Source organism: Podarcis liolepis (genome assembly GCF_965112155.1).
Source record: "Podarcis liolepis genome assembly, chromosome: 16".
In the NCBI taxonomy this organism is placed as follows: Eukaryota; Metazoa; Chordata; class Lepidosauria; order Squamata; family Lacertidae; genus Podarcis; species Podarcis liolepis.
The window spans coordinates 11,702,510-11,720,915 of NC_139567.1; the positions used below are offsets into that span (position 1 = coordinate 11,702,510).

At 41.9% G+C, this 18,406-nt stretch overlaps 2 long non-coding RNA genes across 2 annotated transcripts in view; both read left to right on the top strand.

Moving 5' to 3' along the window:
- The window catches only part of LOC310695854, a 255,022-nt gene that overhangs the window by 31,450 nt on the left and 205,166 nt on the right, over positions 1-18,406 (top strand). The window lies entirely within an intron of this gene.
- Positions 9,276-11,384, top strand: LOC310695831. The gene is made up of 3 exons (XR_014520250.1): positions 9,276-9,549; positions 10,105-10,393; positions 11,311-11,384. It is a non-coding gene; the product is annotated as an uncharacterized lncRNA (long non-coding RNA).

An 18,406-nucleotide genomic window follows, 5' to 3' on the forward strand; every position in this document is an offset into this window, starting at 1 on the left:
AGTCCAAAATATCTTGAGGGCACCAGGTTGGGGGAATGTGGCCTGTTATTCTGGTCTGGCCTGTCATTTTCTCCTGCCTAGCCTTGCCGAAGAATCCATGCGATGCCCCACAATATTCCCTCCCTCCATAATAAAATGCTTAATGCCTTGTCATTCTTCAAGATCTTCAGATAGCCAGCAAGAACAAAGAAATCAAGGCTCGGAGGAAGAGCAGAGAACTTTTGCTTGACTTTGAGCTCTCGCCGGGAGCCCCTCCCCATCCCAATATTAAGATTGCTTTCATCAGACACAATAAGAGCCAGGAGAAGCTTCGCTGGTTTGATTTCCGGCCCTCCAGCCTCATTTTGTCAGCTCTACATCACGGGGAAAAACTCAAGACTATGGGAAAAGGTTTATTAAAACGAAAAAGTAACCAGAACAGAGCTTTCTAGCATTGCACAATGGATTTTTTCCCCTTTCTCTCTCTCCCCCACCCTCACCTTCCTGTTGGGCATCAAAAGTGGTTCCCCTGAATGGAAGCAGCTTAGGCAATAACAATGCAATTTGCTATTTTTGTCCAGCCCACTTTCTTCCCATACAATTCCTGTTAATTAAAGCATCCTTCGCACAGTATTCAAGCGGCTTTCTGATCACCTTGCGCTGATTGAGATTCCGTGTTTGGAACGCCTCGGCAGCGTGGGAGCAGAAACAAAATGGAGGAAGTGGGCGGGCTGTCGGGATTCTGCACTTGAGCGCCATGGGCATAGCCGGGGGGGGCAGCTGCACCCTCCCCCCAATCAAGTACATCAATTTAAAAAAATACTTAACAAACTGAGGTTTTGCTCCCCCTAACATAAAGCCTGCCCACCCCCCAACATAAATCCTGGCTACACTCATGCCAAGCAATTCAAATGTAGAATTCATCTTGCCAGAGAAGACTGTGACCAGGAGATTTGGGACTCAGCTACATTAGCAAAGAAACAACGATTTGAATGCGCTATAAACATGCAATACCAGGTGGCGCCAGAGAGCAGGGAATTTTTAAACACGGTTTTCCATAAGGTTCCCCCCCCCCCTTTTGTTATAACAATCTAATTTCTGACTTATTTATAGTGTCCCCCCCCCTGTGTGTAGATCCACCCCCGGGAGCCTTCTCAGGCTGAAGCACAGGTGCTGTTAGCAGGCAGCTTCAAGGCTCCTCCTGGACACTCCTTTTAGGGTTCGTTTTCTTTCATACCAGACTTGGACCAGACAAGGTTTTGAGCAGAGAATTGTCACTTAACAGCTTTTCAAATAGAGGACTGTCCTCCACAAAATCAGACACAAGGCCACCTTGTTTAGGTAAGCAATGTAATATCCCCCTAGCTAGCTCTCTCTACCTCTAACGGTACAGTTCGCCAGGTTGCAAGTCAGATATTGTACATCTCCGCAGAGATAAAAAATAATGTAGTCTCCACCATGATCTTCCCCATTTTACACTCCCACCTGCTAAAACAAGTAAAACTGCTATTATGAAGTCTACCCCAATTCCACATATAGAACCTGACTGCGGTTGCTTCCAGATGACTTATTTGATGATTCATCCTGATTTGTTTGCAGGGAGGCTAGGTGATGTTAGCTATTTAGTGACTGCTCACCTTGATTTGTTTCTGGATGGGATTAGAGGACATCGCATTATCCCACACCTTCCAGTGCATTTCCCCATAACTTTCCTTTCAGCAAAAAGTCCAATCTTTGTGGGGAAGCAGGTTTCTTGCACAATAGTTCCAAATCAGGTTTCATTGCACAACCCAAATGTGCCTATCTGCAGGCTCACCCAGATGCTGTCTCTGGGTGGCATAGGTCTGGGCTTTAAACCTCTGTGTCTAAGTGTGTCTCCCTGCCTCCTCCTGGAGAAATCCACATTTTACCACTAATTAGAGCAAACAGTAATCAAGGGTGGATCTACACACGGGGGGGGGGGTGTGCTATAAATAAGTTAAAAGTTAGATCGTTATAACAAAAGAAAAAGAAAATCCGTATTGAAAATAGTGTTCAAAAATTTCCTGCTCTCTGGCGCCATCTGGTGTTGCATGTTTATAGTGCATTCAAATTGCTGTTTCTTTCCTAATGTAGCTGAGTCCCAGGTTTCCCGGAGATTGCTGTTTGCTTTGATTCAATGATAAAACGCTGGTTTTCCCGGAGAAAGCATCAAGACAAAAAAAAACCCACTCAGACACGGAGCTTTAAAGCACAGACCTGTGCCTGGAAAGGGCCATGCAAAAAGAAGCCTGGATGAGCCCTATGTGATTGAATCCAGTAGACTGGACCAGAATTGCCCCAGATGGGCTACTGAAACAGGTTGGAAGGGAACAGTGCTCCCAGAAGTTGCAGGCTATTTTGGGGGGTGTAAGGCAGGCTGTGCTCTGTCCTCCAACACCTCACTGATGCACCTTACAGCCTCTCTCTGCTGGTTGGTAAGGCCAACCTTGATGTGCTGCATAATCTTTCCCTGCTGTTAAAAGAAGACATGCAAAATCTCCAGGTGTTGTGACCTGATGAGCTCAGCCAGGGATCAGCTCTCAGTACTCTTGGCTTGAGCATAAAGTTGGCGGACACACAAAATCAAGGGTGTTTTCACGCATGACACCAGAATCACCTTTGATGCCTTCTTATCTGAAAGAATGGATGTTTCTGATGCAGAGTACAAAACTGGTAGGGTGAGCTGGGATTGGGGGAGCTAAAGAGATTCAAAGCAAAACCTCTAGCTGGTTTGAATTTTGCATTCACATCACTCATCCTACAAAATGCAAAGAAAGTGATTTGGCGTCTCATCTATAATGCAAACTTAGACCACTATGAATCAGATTAAGTTGTCACAGGTTTCTTTTCGTAGAGCGATAGTTCTCAAGGTTCCTTGGTTGGGATTTGTTTGAGGGTTGAAAATGGGTTCATGTTTATATTAGAGTCTGTGTAGTGTAGTAGACGGTGTTAAGCTCTCACGCTGGGTTCAAATCTCTTCTTAGTGTAGCTTACTTATTGCACAGTATTAGGTACATTCCATGGGATTCACCCATCCACGGATAAGGGTACATGCCCTGATTTTGGCATAGACTGGAAAAGAATAAAATTAAAACTGTTAAATAAAATTGATCAGTGCTGTACTGACTGATTCATAGTTCAAGACAAAGAGAGCTGCGCTGTGGGCTTGAATATTATGAATTCAATGCTGGGGATAAATCAGATGGAAAGGTTTCTATGTGCAAAAGCATCAAGCAACAGCTGTGAAATGCCATTTTAAAACGCAAATGTGTACAAGTTGTGTTAATGTTGCATTTATTCTGCTTTGTTAGAAATGGCAACATCATTTTCTATTTTCTGTCACCACAGTGCTTCTGTTTAGTTGCAACATCAGCTGCTGTTATTTCAAGAAAAGATGCATGGCTGTGTTGATTCTTCTTAGTAATTACTTTGCTTTGCAGGTATTTCATGATTCCATCGCTTGGCCGTGGCCACAAGATAGAATAAAATGGTACATGTTCAGAAATCTCTCCAGCACATAGTTCTTTCCTGCTTCTTTTCATGGGAGAATCATGTGGTAATGGAAGCACACATGTGCAGAAATTGGGGAGAGTAGTGGTGTTGCCCAGTGTCATTCATTGTTGTGTCACATCCAGAGGTGTGAGTGAAATTTAGTGAAACCTGTTGGTGTATCTGTCAAGTAGCCACAGTTCCATAACTCAACAGGTACTGGAGTGTGAAAGGAACATTAGAACCTGGGACAAAAGCACTAGCATTATAATCAGGAATAATAATAATAATAATAATAATAATAATAATAATAATAATAATAATTTTTATTTATACCCCGCCCTCCCCAGCCAAGGCCGGGCTCAGAGTGGCTTACAAGCAATAATAAAAACAAGTTGAATGATTACAACTTAAAAACAAAATTAAAATACAACATTAAAATATCGAAACATTAAAATATTAAAATGTAGCCTCATCGCAGGAGGAGAAGGAAAAGACAAAAGAAAGAGAGGGAGGGAGGGAATCAAATTGGCTCCAAGCCAAAGGCCAGGCGGAATAACTCTGTCATGTTCCCCACAACTGAATGCACCCTCAGTGAAGACATCAACTGCACATGTGCAGCGAATGTCTAAAATGTACACCTCAGCTTAACCATAGCTTAAGTTTTAAAATCAGGTGGCACCTGCCACCACAGAAGGACTTTGGATTGATTCGGCATAAACACCAGTGTGTGAGGACATTCTGCAAATAATAGACTTACCAGCTGCAAAAAAAAAAAAAGAGAGAGAGTCATACAAATTTCACACAGAAGCACATTATGGTTTATTTCAACTCACCTGTGGAAACAGCTCAGAAGCCACAAAAGAAGGAAGGATAACAACAGGAAGATTTAAAGAACAAAATATTGGAAACTCAAGACAGTAGAAACATAAGATGATTAGAACCCAACTGAACTGGAAGCATGGGAAGCCCCAACAAAAATTTATAATTTGGCAGAATATTTGGACTATATGATATGTATTTGTATAATTTGGAATACATAATGCGATTTGATTGGATTGTTAAAATGGAAAATTTAATAAAAATTATTTAAGTTTTAAAATCAGATGGAAGTTGAAGGAAAACACATCAGTAAACAGTATTACTCACGAAACGAGTGGATAGAGGTGGATCGTGGCTAGCATCATGTGTACTCAGCTTTAAACAGCAGTGGTGGAAGCACACTGGAGCCAGAATAAATGGTAATGTGCACATAGCCTAAGAAATCAGAGATGCTCCATTTTGGAACAGGTCTTAGAACAACAACAAAAAAAAGGGGGGGAGAAACTGCAAGAAGAACTGGATGTCCAACAGAGAAATTCACTGCCTGGGTAAACTTGCAAAAGGTCAAAACAATCTTTCACTTTCACAAAGTAAAGCCTTATTCTGGAAGCTGTCGTAATATTAGCATTTACTGGGAACTAGGCACCTAAGGGCACGTCTTATGAAGTTCTGGCAGATCCACTCAGTAGGGGCTATAAATTGTTTCCTGCTTAATGGATGTTTGGCAGCTGCTTTAGATGAAATGAATTTCACAGAGCTGGAAGCAGCCTGCTCCAATGCCAGTGCATGGCATGGTGCAGAATCCTTGGTGTGATGGAGCAACCCTGGTAAGGCCTAAGGTGAGTTTGGTCAGCACCCAGAAACCTGGTGCATAATGACAGTAATAATATTTATTATTTTGTTAACTTAGACCATTTCCATATATATACACAGCATCTTAAAAAGCAGGGACATCTCCTTGCCCGACAAAGGTCCGTATAGTTAAAGCTATGGTTTTCCCAGTAGTGATGTATGGAAGTGAGAGCTGGACCATAAAGAAGGCTGATCGCCAAAGAATTGAGGCTTTTGAATTATGGTGCTGGAGGAGACTCTTGAGAGTCCCATGGACTGCAAGAAGATCAAACCTATCCATCCTTAAGGAAATCAGCCCTGAGTGCTCACTGAAAGGACAGATCCTGAAGCTGAGGCTCCAATACTTTGAAGAGAAGACTCCCTGGAAAAGACCCTGATGTTGGGAAAGATTGAGGGCACAAGGAGAAGGGGACGACAGAGGATGAGATGGATGGACAGTGTTCTCAAAGCTACAAGCATGAGTTTGACCAAACTGCGGGAGGCAGTGGAAGACAGGAGTGCCTGGCGTGCTCTGGTCCATGGGGTCACAAAGACTCGGACACGACTAAACGACTAAATAACAACAAATACCATCTAAGATGTGCACAGCAAGCTAAAACATACAAAATGAATGCATTAATACAAATGTCTGCATAAATATATACCAGTCACCACCCATCCAATGATTTCAAGCCTGCTGGTCAGCAGTGTTCCAGGGCATCGTGCAAGACCCTGCGTGGTGCTTTGAAGTCCCAGCATCATGTGATTTCATTGTGAGGTGAGCCGATTGACAGGTGTCCAGCCATGTCCACCTGTCAAATTTGGCCCCCGAGGGGTAGGAGAGATTATGATCTGGTTCGCCAGCCAGATCAGGTGCCCCACCCCTGAAATTGAGGGTTTCTTCAGAGTAGGACAAAGAAACCACACTAACAACCAGCAATCTAAGCAGCCTAATACCAAGTCAGGCTATTTATTAATATATCCCCACAATGGCTACACTGACTGGTGCACTCTCCGGAAGTCTTTCCTCCCATCTACTACCTGGGCCATTTTGGGGGGTTAGAAATCGAGGGTAGGGTCACTCAGTCTGTGATGTCAGTAATATTGATCAAAGAAACACAGGCGATACATTAGGGAAGGTCCATTTTGTGGTGAGTCCTCCACAGAATATTTCCACTCCTCAATGATCATTCAGGAAAGGCATACTTACCTTGAGCTAGCGATTATTTACGGTTCATGGCTGAGACGCCCTCGCAAATTTCTAAGATGCTTTTCTCTCCTGTGCCCTCCTTTATTGCCATTTGGTTAAAAGGTCAAATATTTTCAAAGGTGCTTTAAAAAAACCACACCATTTGGGTTAATGGGAGGTCATCCTACGGCATGGTTCCTAAGCCTGATTGTATTATTTTTCCCCTCCTACATTCTCTTTCTTACTATGGGATGGAATCTGCATTCCTGTCTTGCTGCGGCACACCTGGATCTGGACTGCAAATGCTGATTTATGGAAAGAGAAGCAAGGATTGTGTTATTCACATTCCCTGCCCTCTGTCTCTGGGTTGCTATGACCTTTCCCATCTGCATGTTCTCCTCCAAGTTAGTGGTGTTTCAGAAAGGTCAGGCAGCTGTAATTTGCCCTAACTTCTTTTTCCAGTTCAATTCCATCACCATTTTTTCCCCTCTCACCCACCTCTTCGCCTCCCAACTCTGTTTCGAATCTGGAAAAGCTTAATTCCCTGTGTTGTAAAATCCTGTGTTATGGAACACAGAGGAAATGTATGAATATGAGTGTGGCGGAGAGAGACACTGGGTTCTAGAACATGGTTTGGGGTGAGGGTAGGGTGTCCAGAAAGACTGACAAGCCACTCCTGGAAAATAATGGAAACCTAGACAATCTCTGAAACCTCTTTGCACTGAAGGATTTTAGAGGGCATCTGTTAAATCTCTTCATATCCATTGCTTTCTGTTTAGCATGGATATCCCTTCCAGCTTCCACAATAACCAGCCAGATGCCTTCAGGAAGTTCACAAGTAAGGCATGAGGATAAATAGCCTTCTTGCTGTTGTATACAAATTGTAATAGTATTTATTATTATTATTATTATTATTATTATTATTATTATTATTAGTCTTATCTTGTATGAATGCAGGCCCTCTAAGAAGTTCATAGAGACCCAGGGCCCCTTCCAGCTTATGAGACCCCTAGCTATAATAACATTTTTTAAAAAAGATGACACACTAAATTTTGTGTCTAATCTTCTGCCATCAGGGATTATATATTTGTATATATCATAAACATTTTGAAAACCCTTTAGTACAGGGGTCAGCAACCTTTTTCAGCCGTGGGCCGGTCCATTGTCCCTCAGACTATGTGGTGGGCCGGACTATATTTTGAAGAAAAAAATGAACGAATTCCTATGCCCCACAAATAATCCAGAGATGCATTTTAAATAAAAGGACACATTCTACTCCTGTAAAAACATGCTGATTCCCAGACTGTCCGCGGGCCGGATTGAGAAGGCGATTGGGCCACATCTGGCCCATGGGCCTTAGGTTGCCTACCCCTGGTTTAATATGACCAAATTTGTATCAGCTAACAAAAAAAAAGCTATGACTTTTACCAAATCGTATCCTCTTTATTTGCTTAAACTTGCAGCACGAAGCTGAGAGCTCATGTCACATTTGGGTCTCCTGTGCCTATAAATAAGCTGAGAAACTTATTAAATGCCAACAAATCAGCAATTGTCTAAAATTCTGCACACCCACCCACGCTGAGCCCAATGGCCCTCTTGCACACACACCCCCTCCAGCCCTGCATCACAAATGTGTTTAATGCCCTTTTAAAGCTGTCTGCTGGGGGATATGTCAACATGAGGCAAAAGCAAGACTGAGCTCACACAGACACTATCTTCGTTTCTTACTGACGCTGCTGGACTTTTAAAGAAAACAGAAATCCAGATACTGCAGTCCCTTAGCAAATCTGGGAAAAGAGAAAAAAAGGGGGGGGAGGAAAAGGACAGATGGTAAATTAGTCGCAAGTTGATATTACAAGTGTTTCTATTTTGGATCTTCTCTTAATGTTCAAAATACCACAAGCATGACAAGCATAGGAATGTTTTCCTCTATAAAAAAAAGTTTTTAGCAGAGAAAATGCAGAGATACATGTGCATATACCACTATTTCACCTCTGCACCACCCACCACCTTTGCCCCCAAAATGAATTAGTTTGTTGAGCTTTTTTTTAGGAAATCAAAGTTGGGGGCAGAATTGAGCACTTTCAGCGCTTTTCACTTTTCATATTTGTGGATCTGCGCTATGCCCTCAGTACTGTATTGGGCTTTGCTACAATAGGAACATTAAAATAAAAAATAATAAGAAGAATAACCCCCTATTTCAGTGTCACACATATACAAATATGCAAAAAAAGAAAAGACACAAGAAAGAGAAAATACATATAACCAAGAAAATAACTAGAAAATATTTTGTCTCTTTTCATATTTAGTTATTTATATTTATACCTCTATAAAATACTATTCAAAATAAAGAGGAGAAATGAAAGATAATGAAAGATATAAGAAAAAACAATAAAGAGAAAATAAAGAAGTAGGAGAAAAAGATCAAAAGTGAAAATTTTAAAAGTAGACAAGCTCTCACACATTTTATTGTCCGTGATCTTGGGCACCATGGGGAAAGGCGGAGTTAAACCCTCATTGTGTTTATACAGTAAAAATGGGTCACAAATTCGGAATAACTTTGCCACTTTCTTGCGGAAGGGCTTCTCGTTATCCTTATTTTTAGCTCATCCCCAGCGCTAGCTAATTTGACAGTTTTGGGGAAAAAACCGGCATCTATTTAAATGCAATTAACATGCCCTTGGACAGCGGAGCGGCAGTTTGATTCTGCGCGACTCACGTCGGGAGCGACGGCTCTTGTTCCGACGGGGGAGGCCGGCGGGCAGAAGGCGAGAAGCCGATTGGTTCAGAGCGCGCTCCCCTTCGTCCCCTGAGCCAATCAGCCGGCGCGTTCCCGAAAAGCCGCGGCGCCCTCTGGCAGAAGGCTTCGGGTTGCCCATGGTAACCTCCAATCCGGTCTGGAAAGCGGGATGAAACGAAAGTGGTCATTGGCTCCGCCGGGCGGGGTTGACTACAATCTTCTCTGGGATTGGTTAAGGTGGTTGAGGCGAGGATTGAAACCTTCCACGGAGGGGCCTTCACCGCCTGTGCGGGACTTGCCCGCAGGTAGGGCGAGGGGCAGGCGCCGCTTTGGGCTCCGCTCTGTGAGGGCGATACCCCCGGGTCTGTTACAGCGGCAAAAGCTTTGGTTTCCAAAGGGCTTCAATCTCGCACTTCCTCTCACACAACAGCCCTGCGAGGTTGGGCTCACCTTGTTGTGCCAGGCAGGGATTCAACAGGTGAAGCTTTATGGCCTCTCCCTGTCTGTCTAACACGCGCCCCCCCCCCCCACTTTCCTCTTTCACACAACTGTTAAAAGCATAGAAGCGCTTAATAGGTATTTATTTTACTCTCTCCTCCCTCCCCATCACTTCTTGGCCTGGCCTACTTTGCAGGGTTGTTGTGAGGCCTGTTAAAGCTGGGGGGGGGTATGTTAATATGATTATTTTATTAACTGTTATTTTATTTATTATCCGTATTATTTTATTAATTCTATTATTGTTTATTTTATTAACTGCTAAAATGATTATTGTTATTTTGTTATTAGTTATTTCATTATTTAATTAATTAACTGCTAAAATGATTGTTTTATTAATTATTTTATCATTATTTATTTTATCATATAACTGCTAAAATGGTTATTTTATTAATTGTTATTATTTATTTTATCATTTATTTTATTAACTGCTGATTATTTTATTATTGTTTATTTTATCCTTTATTATCTGCTAAAATGATTATTTTATTAATAACTGTTCCGTCATATCGTTATGCTTTTTTAATTATTATTACAGTGGAACCTTGGTTTTCGAACGTCTCCATTGACAAACGTTTCGGAACTCGGAACGCCGAAAACCCGGAAGTAACTGCTTCCGTTTTCGAACGCACCTCAGAAGTTGAACTCCCGAGGCGGCTTCCGTATTGAGTTTTTCGTATTAATTTTTCCATTTTGAGGCTTCCATACTGCGTTTTCAGTTTTCAAATGTTTCGGAAATTGGACAGTCTTCTGGAACGGATTACGTTCATAAGCCAAAGCATGTTCTTAATGTTGTACACCGACCTGGGATCTTCTGATAAAAGGCGGTAATGAATGGAATAAATAAAAATATAACTCAAATGAGGGTATGTGAACTATTGTGTTCTGCCTTGAGCTTGGAGATCTTTGGGGGGGGGGTACTTTATTTATCTTTTTCCCTGCACTTCCACTTCCCTGGAAGCCCCCAGAATAGCTTATGGATCAAGACAGTCCCTGCCCTCAGGCTCAGATGTTGTGCTGGTCCCGAGGGTTAACCGTGCGGTGAGGTCCGAGTCCAGTCCACGGTCGAGGGTGCGGTATGGAGGCTGTCCGTCAAAGCTGTAACTGGGTCCAAGGCAGGGAGTCGGGTGAGGTCAGGAGCTTCGGCAGAAGAGCAGGACAGGGTGCAGGCAGGAACAGGCTACCAACAATGTTGCTCCCGCAACCTGGGACTGGGACTGGCTTTTATCTGCCCCGAACCATAGGGCGGCCCCGGTCCACAAGTGACTCGCCTCTCCTGGTCTGGAGGTGAGCACTCCTTCCTCCCGTGGGAACTTAGTTCCCTCCGCCTCTCTGCCCTGAGCCTCTGCAGCTCAGGAGAGGCTGGAGGGTTACCAGACCCAGAGGCAACCTCAGCTTCCTCTGACGGGGCTGAGAGTGGAGCACCTGCAGGCAATGGGTCCTCCATCACCTCAGGAGCCAGAGCAGACTCAGCTGATGCCTGCACCTGAGGACCCAGCACAGGTGAGGACCCTTCAGGCTCAAGCCCCAGCCCTGGATCAGCTGGTTCTGGAGGCGGGGACTTCTGTGCTGGGATTCTTCAGGTTCAGCCTCCGAGTCCAAATCCCAGGCCATCACAGATGTGTTATAAAAGGAAAAGGGAAAGTTGATGCTCTTGGTTACAAGTTCTTCTAGTGATCAGGTGGGATGGAAACATAACACAGCAAAAGGGAGAAAGCTTAATCTGTTTCATTTCTGCTCCTAGTTTGTGATGCTGCTTTGAAAGGTGCAAGAGGCCCCACCAGAAGGAGGAAAAAGCAGTGTTCACTTAACTGTGAAGTAAGTCTGTAATATTTCTATTTTGCAAGTTGGGAACTGAGAACCTAAGATCAGACCTTCATCTCATCCAGGATCCTGTTTCATACAGTGGCCAACCACAAGTTGGGCATAAAGACAATGCGATGTTTTCATCCATGAGTTCTCTTAAGGGAGTTTCACATTTTATGGGGCAGCAATCATGTTTGACTGTGGCCAGTGACCTACATTTTTGGTTCAATATCCATTATTTTTGATCATTTTTTAAACCCATGTCTAGGGTTGCCATATGTTCCTCCTTTAAAATTTTGTCCCTTCTGCTAGACATTTTTACAAGCTTCCAGATGGGCAGTAAAGACTTATTTCTTTCAGTTTGCTTTTTTTCCTAAACAAGCCCTGGGTTCCTGTTGATCTTTTTACCAGTACAGTGGTACCTACAGACGCTTCAGGTTACAGACTCCGCTAACCCAGAAATAGTACCTCGGGTTAAGAACTTTGCTTCAGGATGAGAACAGAAATCTCATGGCGGCAGCGCAGCGGCAGTGGGAGGCCCCAGTAGCTAAAGTGGTGCTTCAGGTTAAGAACAGTTTCAGGTTAAGAATGGAGCTCCGGAACGAATTAAGTACTTAACCCGAGGTACCACTGTAATTGAATGGCCGTACTGGTATCTGAATGGCATGTTTATGGCTTAATTGGTTTTAAATTACATTATGCTGGGTGATACTGTTTTTATGGTAGCACCTTAAAGACCAACTAAGTTAGTTCTTTGTATGAGCTTTCGTGTGCATGCACACTTCTTCAGATACACTGTATCTGAAGAAGTGTGCATGCACACGAAAGCTCATACCAAGAACTAACTTAGTTGGTCTTTAAGGTGCTACTGGAAGGAACTTTTTTATTTTGACTATGGCAGACCAACACGGCTACCTATCTGTAACTGTTTTTATGGTTATTTATGGTTCATGTTGTTTTTAAAATAGAATTTTACATATAATATATTCAAAAATCATACAATTCAAAGAAATTCAAAATGTACACTACTTGGACACACTGCATTGAAACATCGGTAGTATTATCTTGTTGCATGTAATTGTAATGATACACCATCCTTGTATATATTTTTCAGGGGACACTGATGGTTCTTAAGATAATTTTTGTAATTTTTTAATTTCGATTCATAACACGTATTTAAAATCTTTTTTGGGAACTGCCTTGCAAGGTTATTTCCCCCTAAAAGATGGATTCTAAATATTGTAAATTAGCAACCTCGTACTCGGTGTTGTTCAAGAATTCTAAGAAACCAAAGAATCAGTGCAGTTTTGAAAGGTTCTCTCTGCCAGCTTGATTCAAAAAGCCACCAAACGGTATGAAAATTTATATGAAAATTTACCCCCTGATCTCAAGAGCCATCAAGCAATATTGGGTTGCAATATCTTAAAGAGGTCAGGGTGGATAAAAATTAATGATTTTAAAAAATATTAATAATGGCTTTTTTATTTAAATCGGATTTTTTAAATTTAAATTGGATTTTTAAAATAAAATGCTTTTGGAGGAAAAATCTTTCTAAAGATAGTTTTCTATTTAAGTTACATTATAGTCCAAAGGCTATTCATCAGGAAATAACATTTGTTTTAATTTTGGACTTCCGGTCGGTGCCAGCGCTTAATGGCGGTCCTAGCTCCGAGCTCCGGAGAAGGACTGCTTCGCAAGTTCGGGTCTTACCCGCTACGGCAAGCGGGGGACCCCTAAAATCCCAGGCGCTGAAGCCTGAGAACAAGGAGACTCGGTGGGCACCTTTGCGCCCCCCGGTACCGTGAAAGAGCCTTTTTAAAGGCTACGGATCGACATCGGGAGTGAGCGCGGTGCTGAGAGTCGCTACCCAGCCTGCGAAGTGAAGCCGCGTCGCCATAAGCGGAGAGCGCCGATTCCTTCCTGAAAAGAAAATCTGGACTGAATCCCCGTGAGTAAGAGCTGAAATATAATCGGGACCTTTAAAATTTTAAAAATTGGGCTAAAAACGGGGGAGATTTAAACAAAGGAAGTCTGCCTCCCCCCGACTGCATGAAAGCGAAAGCAACGGAGCTCTAAACCTGCATCCGTTTAAACTTGCTCTTTGATCAGCTTAACCGGACATTCAGACCCTTTGATCTCCCCTCTAGCTAGCAGGGCAGAGGGGAGGTGAATTTGAGCAATAACTGCAAGATTTATTGGAAGTAAAAAACCTCTGCTGTCTCACTCATTTGAAAGCATGAAACGGTCTGCCTTCTTAGTACACTGAACTGACTTTTCCCTGTGAAGTGATTCTTTGATACAAAGTTTCCACAGTGCCTGGCTACTGTACAATACAACAAGAAGTAGCATAAATAGGGCAACTGTGGCAATTTGAAGTAACAAGCTTCTAGACTTCTGACTGTGTTAATCTCCCTTTTATATTTTGGACATTTGGGACAGTCTCCTTTGTCTTTATATCTGGAATCTTTGCTCTATGGCCATTTTGATTTGCTCCCTCTAGAGGACAAAGTGAAGTCCGGCACGGCCTAAGACAGTGGAATTTTCCAAGGGAGAATAAATCCCGTGGGAACTGACCTTGACATGAGTGGCGCACAAGAAGAGATAGTCACAAGGGCCAAGACCAAGCAACAACTACAACAACAGCTGCAACAGTCACAGATAAAGAAAAGAGGCTCAATCTCAGGCGCAACAGTTGGATCAACAGGAACAACAGCATCAACAGGACAAGACAAAGGAGCAGCCGTCTCTATGGAAGCTGTGACAGATGCCTTGCTCAAGATAAATCAAACTCTGGAGTCTCTGACAAAACAGACTTCAGAGAATACACTAAAATTAACAGAAATTTCAGCAAGACTAAACCAGAATACAGAATCTATAAATAAATTGGTGGAGGAAAACGCCACTACGCGCCAAATTGCGGAAGACGCCAAAGCTACTGCGGGAGAGACACAGGAGAAATTAGAGCCGATCGCCAAGAAGGTCTATGAGCATGATGCAACTTTGGCCTTGTGGGAGTTACAGAGGAAAGAGAGAAATTTAAAAATAAGACTGATCCCGGAGAATGAAGGAGACAACCTTGTGGAATACTTGACACGGGAGTTTGTGGATTGTTGGGAACTCCAGGAAGACGAATTCAAAATTACGACTGCCTTTAGATTGGGTAAGAAGCAAAACAGAAAGACTCCGAGAGACTGCTTGATTACACTTAGATCCAAGGAGGAAAGAGACAAAATATTGGGACTACACTTTGAAAAGGCCTTGCAGATTGGAAACTCAGCTGCACAGATCTTTAAAGACATCCCAAAATATTTTCTGGACTTAAGAAACTACTACAAGGACTTAGCCCTTTTATTAAAGAAAAACGCTATCCGTTTCAGGTGGGAATTCCCACAAGGGCTGTCATTTGACTACAAGGGAAACAAAGTGAAAATAAAGACAATTCAAGATAAAGACAAATTTTTGGCAAGACACCAGGAGGACTTACAGAAGGGGACTGTTGATGTACTTGCAGAACAGAGGAGAGCATTGGATATCCTGAATCTCCCGTTTGGACAAAAACCACTACCATCAGAAGAAGAGCAACAACTTGGAGCTGTTGGAGGAGCCTTAGAAAAATAACAAGATGGCTCTGCAATTCCTCAGTTGGAATTGTAATGGGCTCAATGGGCCTTTGAAGAGAAGACAAGTATTTCATATATTGAATAGAGAACAATTGGACTTGATATGCTTACAAGAAACTCACATAACCAGAGCCCACAGGAGATTACTTTCAAATAAAAGGTTAGGACAAGAATTTATTTCATCAGACAAAGTTAAGAAGAGAGGAGTTGTAATATATGTGAAGGAGAAATGGGCTCCAAAAATGATATTCAAAGATGAACAAGGGAGATATTTGGCTGTGGAGATACAAGTACAAGGAGAAAAATTCCTAGTTGTTGGAATTTATGCACCAAATGAAGGCAAATCCGACTTCTTTAAGAGACTTCATGAAACTCTGATGGACTATCTGGACTACAATATGATAATTATGGGAGACATGAATGGCGTGGTCTCCACTAATATGGACAAGGCACAAAGACTTACAGTCACCAAAGAAGGGAGACTCCCTAAGACTTTTTTCGAAATGACTGAAAATATGGACTTGATAGATATTTGGAGAACAAGGAACCCTCTGGAGAGAGAGGGAACCTTTTTCTCCCAAGCAATGATGACCTGGACCAGAATCGATCAAATCTGGGTTACTAGTGGAATGGCTCCGAAGATCAAGAAAGTGGAAATCTGCCCAAAAACTTGCTCCGACCACAACGCCGTGAAGATGGAGATGAAACTCACAATAACTGGTCAATTTAGATGGAGAATGAATGACACCCTCTTTCGAGATAAGGAGATTCTCACGAAGGCCCAAAAGACCCTAAAAGACTATTTTGAAATAAATTTGAGGACCGACGTGGAGAAAAGAGTGATCTGGGACGCAAGTAAAGCGGTGATGAGAGGATTTTTGATTCAACAAAACTCAATAAAGAGGAAAAAGCAAAATGAGAAAAAAGAGAAGATTCTGGAAATGATAGAGGAAGGTGAGAGGAAATTAAGAACAAAACCAAAGTCTCAGGACATTTTAAGAGAGATAAAATTATACCAAACACAATATATGGAATTGATGAACCAAGAGATTGAATGGAAGATAAGGCAAATGAAGCAAAAGACTTTTGAATCAGCAAATAAATGTGGCAAACTTTTGGCATGGCAATTGAAGAAAAGGCAGAAACTAAATACAGTTACAAGCCTGGAGGTGGATGGAAGGAACATATCCAAACCCAATGAAATTAGAAATTGCTTTCTAAGCTATTTTAAAAAACTCTATACCCAAGGCCCGCAAAATGAAGAAGATATAGACAAATTTCTCGGAAAATATGGACTACAAAACATCTCTCATCAAAGTAAGATGGACTTGAACCAGAGAATCTCAGAACAAGAGATAGAGGCTGCCATTCAGAATATGCAACTGGGCAAATCTCCGGGACCAGATGGACTGACTTCCAGATACTACAAATCGCTGAAGGAATGGTTGACTCAACCATTAAGAGAAGTTTGTAACGAGATCCTTGAGGGAAAAAAGGCACCTGAATCGTGGAAAGAGGCATATATTTCACTCATACCAAAGTCAGAGACTGAAAAGACCCAACTCAAGAACTACCGCCCAATATCCCTGCTTAATGTGGATTACAAAATCTTTGCAGACATTTTGGCAAAAAGATTTAAAAGAGTTTTGATGGAGAAGATTCATAAAGACCAAGCAGGCTTTCTCCCTAAAAGACATCTAGCAGACAATGTAAGGAATGTAATAGATATTTTGGAGAAGCTAGAGGTGAATATAAACACCAAGGCAGTATTGATCTTTGTGGACGCGGAGAAGGCCTTTGATAATATCTCTTGGAGTTTTATGAGGAAGAATCTTCATGGGATGGGGGTAGGTCAGGGTTTTGAGAATGGTATGGCTGCAATATACTCTGAACAAAAAGCTAAACTGATTGTAAATAATGTTGTGACTGAGGAGCTTAAGATAGAAAAAGGAACACGACAGGGGTGCCCGATTTCCCCATTACTTTTTATTTCAGTTCTGGAGGTGTTGCTGAATATGATAAGAAATGACCAGCAGGTCAAAGGTGTGCAGGTCGGAGCTAAACATTATAAGTTAAGAGCGTTCGCAGATGACCTAGTATTGACTTTGCAAGAGCCAAACACTAGTACGAAAAGGGTTTTAGAAATAATACAACAGTTTGGCCAGGTAGCTGGATTTAAGTTGAACAAGCAAAAAACCAAAGTTTTAGGGAAAAACCTAACAGATATGGAAAAGGAGAAATTTCAAGAGGAAACAGGTTTGACTGTGGTCAAGAAGGTTAAATACCTAGGGGTTTATTTAACATCTAAGAATCAGAATTTGTATAAGGACAACTATGAAAAATGCTGGTCAGAAATTAAAAAAGATTTAGAAATATGGTCAAATTTGAAACTGTCAATGTTAGGCCGAATTGCAGTAATTAAAATGAATGTATTGCCTAGAATGTTATTTTTGTTTCAGACCTTGCAGATTATTGATAAGATGGAATGTTTTAAGAGGTGGCACAAAGATATCTCGAAATTTGTCTGGCAGGGCAAAAAGCCCCGAATTAAATTTAAAATATTGACAGATGTTAAGGAAAGAGGGGGTTTTGCCCTGCCGGACCTAAAATTGTACTATGAGGCAGCAGCTTTTTGCTGGCTCAAAGAATGGATGCTCCTCGAGAACACGGACATCTTGGATCTGGAAGGTTTCAATAACACCTTTGGTTGGCATGCATATCTTTGGTATGGTAAAGTTAACAGTGCCTTTAAAAATCACATTGTCAGAAAAGCATTGTTTAATGTTTGGATAAGATATAAAGATCTACTAGAAAACAAAACCCCTAGATGGGTGTCGCCAGTGGAGGCTAAAGCAGTGAAGAAACTCAATATGGAGGTCGGATGGCCGAAGTATTGGGAAATCTTAGAACAGGATGGAGATAAGTTCAAACTACAAAGTCAGGAGAAATTGAAGCATAAAGTAGAAAATTGGTTCCAATACCGCCAAATAATGGAATTTTTTAAACAGGACAGGAAAGTCGGTTTCCAGGTGGAAAAATCAAAATTAGAAACTGAACTGTTAGAACCCAATACTAAGAATTTATCTAGAATGTACAACTTGTTGTTGAAATGGAATACACAGGATGAAACAGTTAAATCGGCAATGATTAAGTGGGCTCAGGATGTTGGACATAATATTATGTCAGCTGACTGGGATTGGTTATGGAACACCGGTATAAAATTTACGGCATGTAATGCCTTAAAGGAAAACATTATGAAAATGGTATACAGGTGGTACATGACCCCAGTCAAGCTGGCAAAAATCTATCATTTGCCTGATAACAAATGTTGGAAGTGTAAAGAGACTGAAGGTACCTTTTATCACCTTTGGTGGACATGCCCGAAGATTAAGGCCTTCTGGGAGATGATCTATA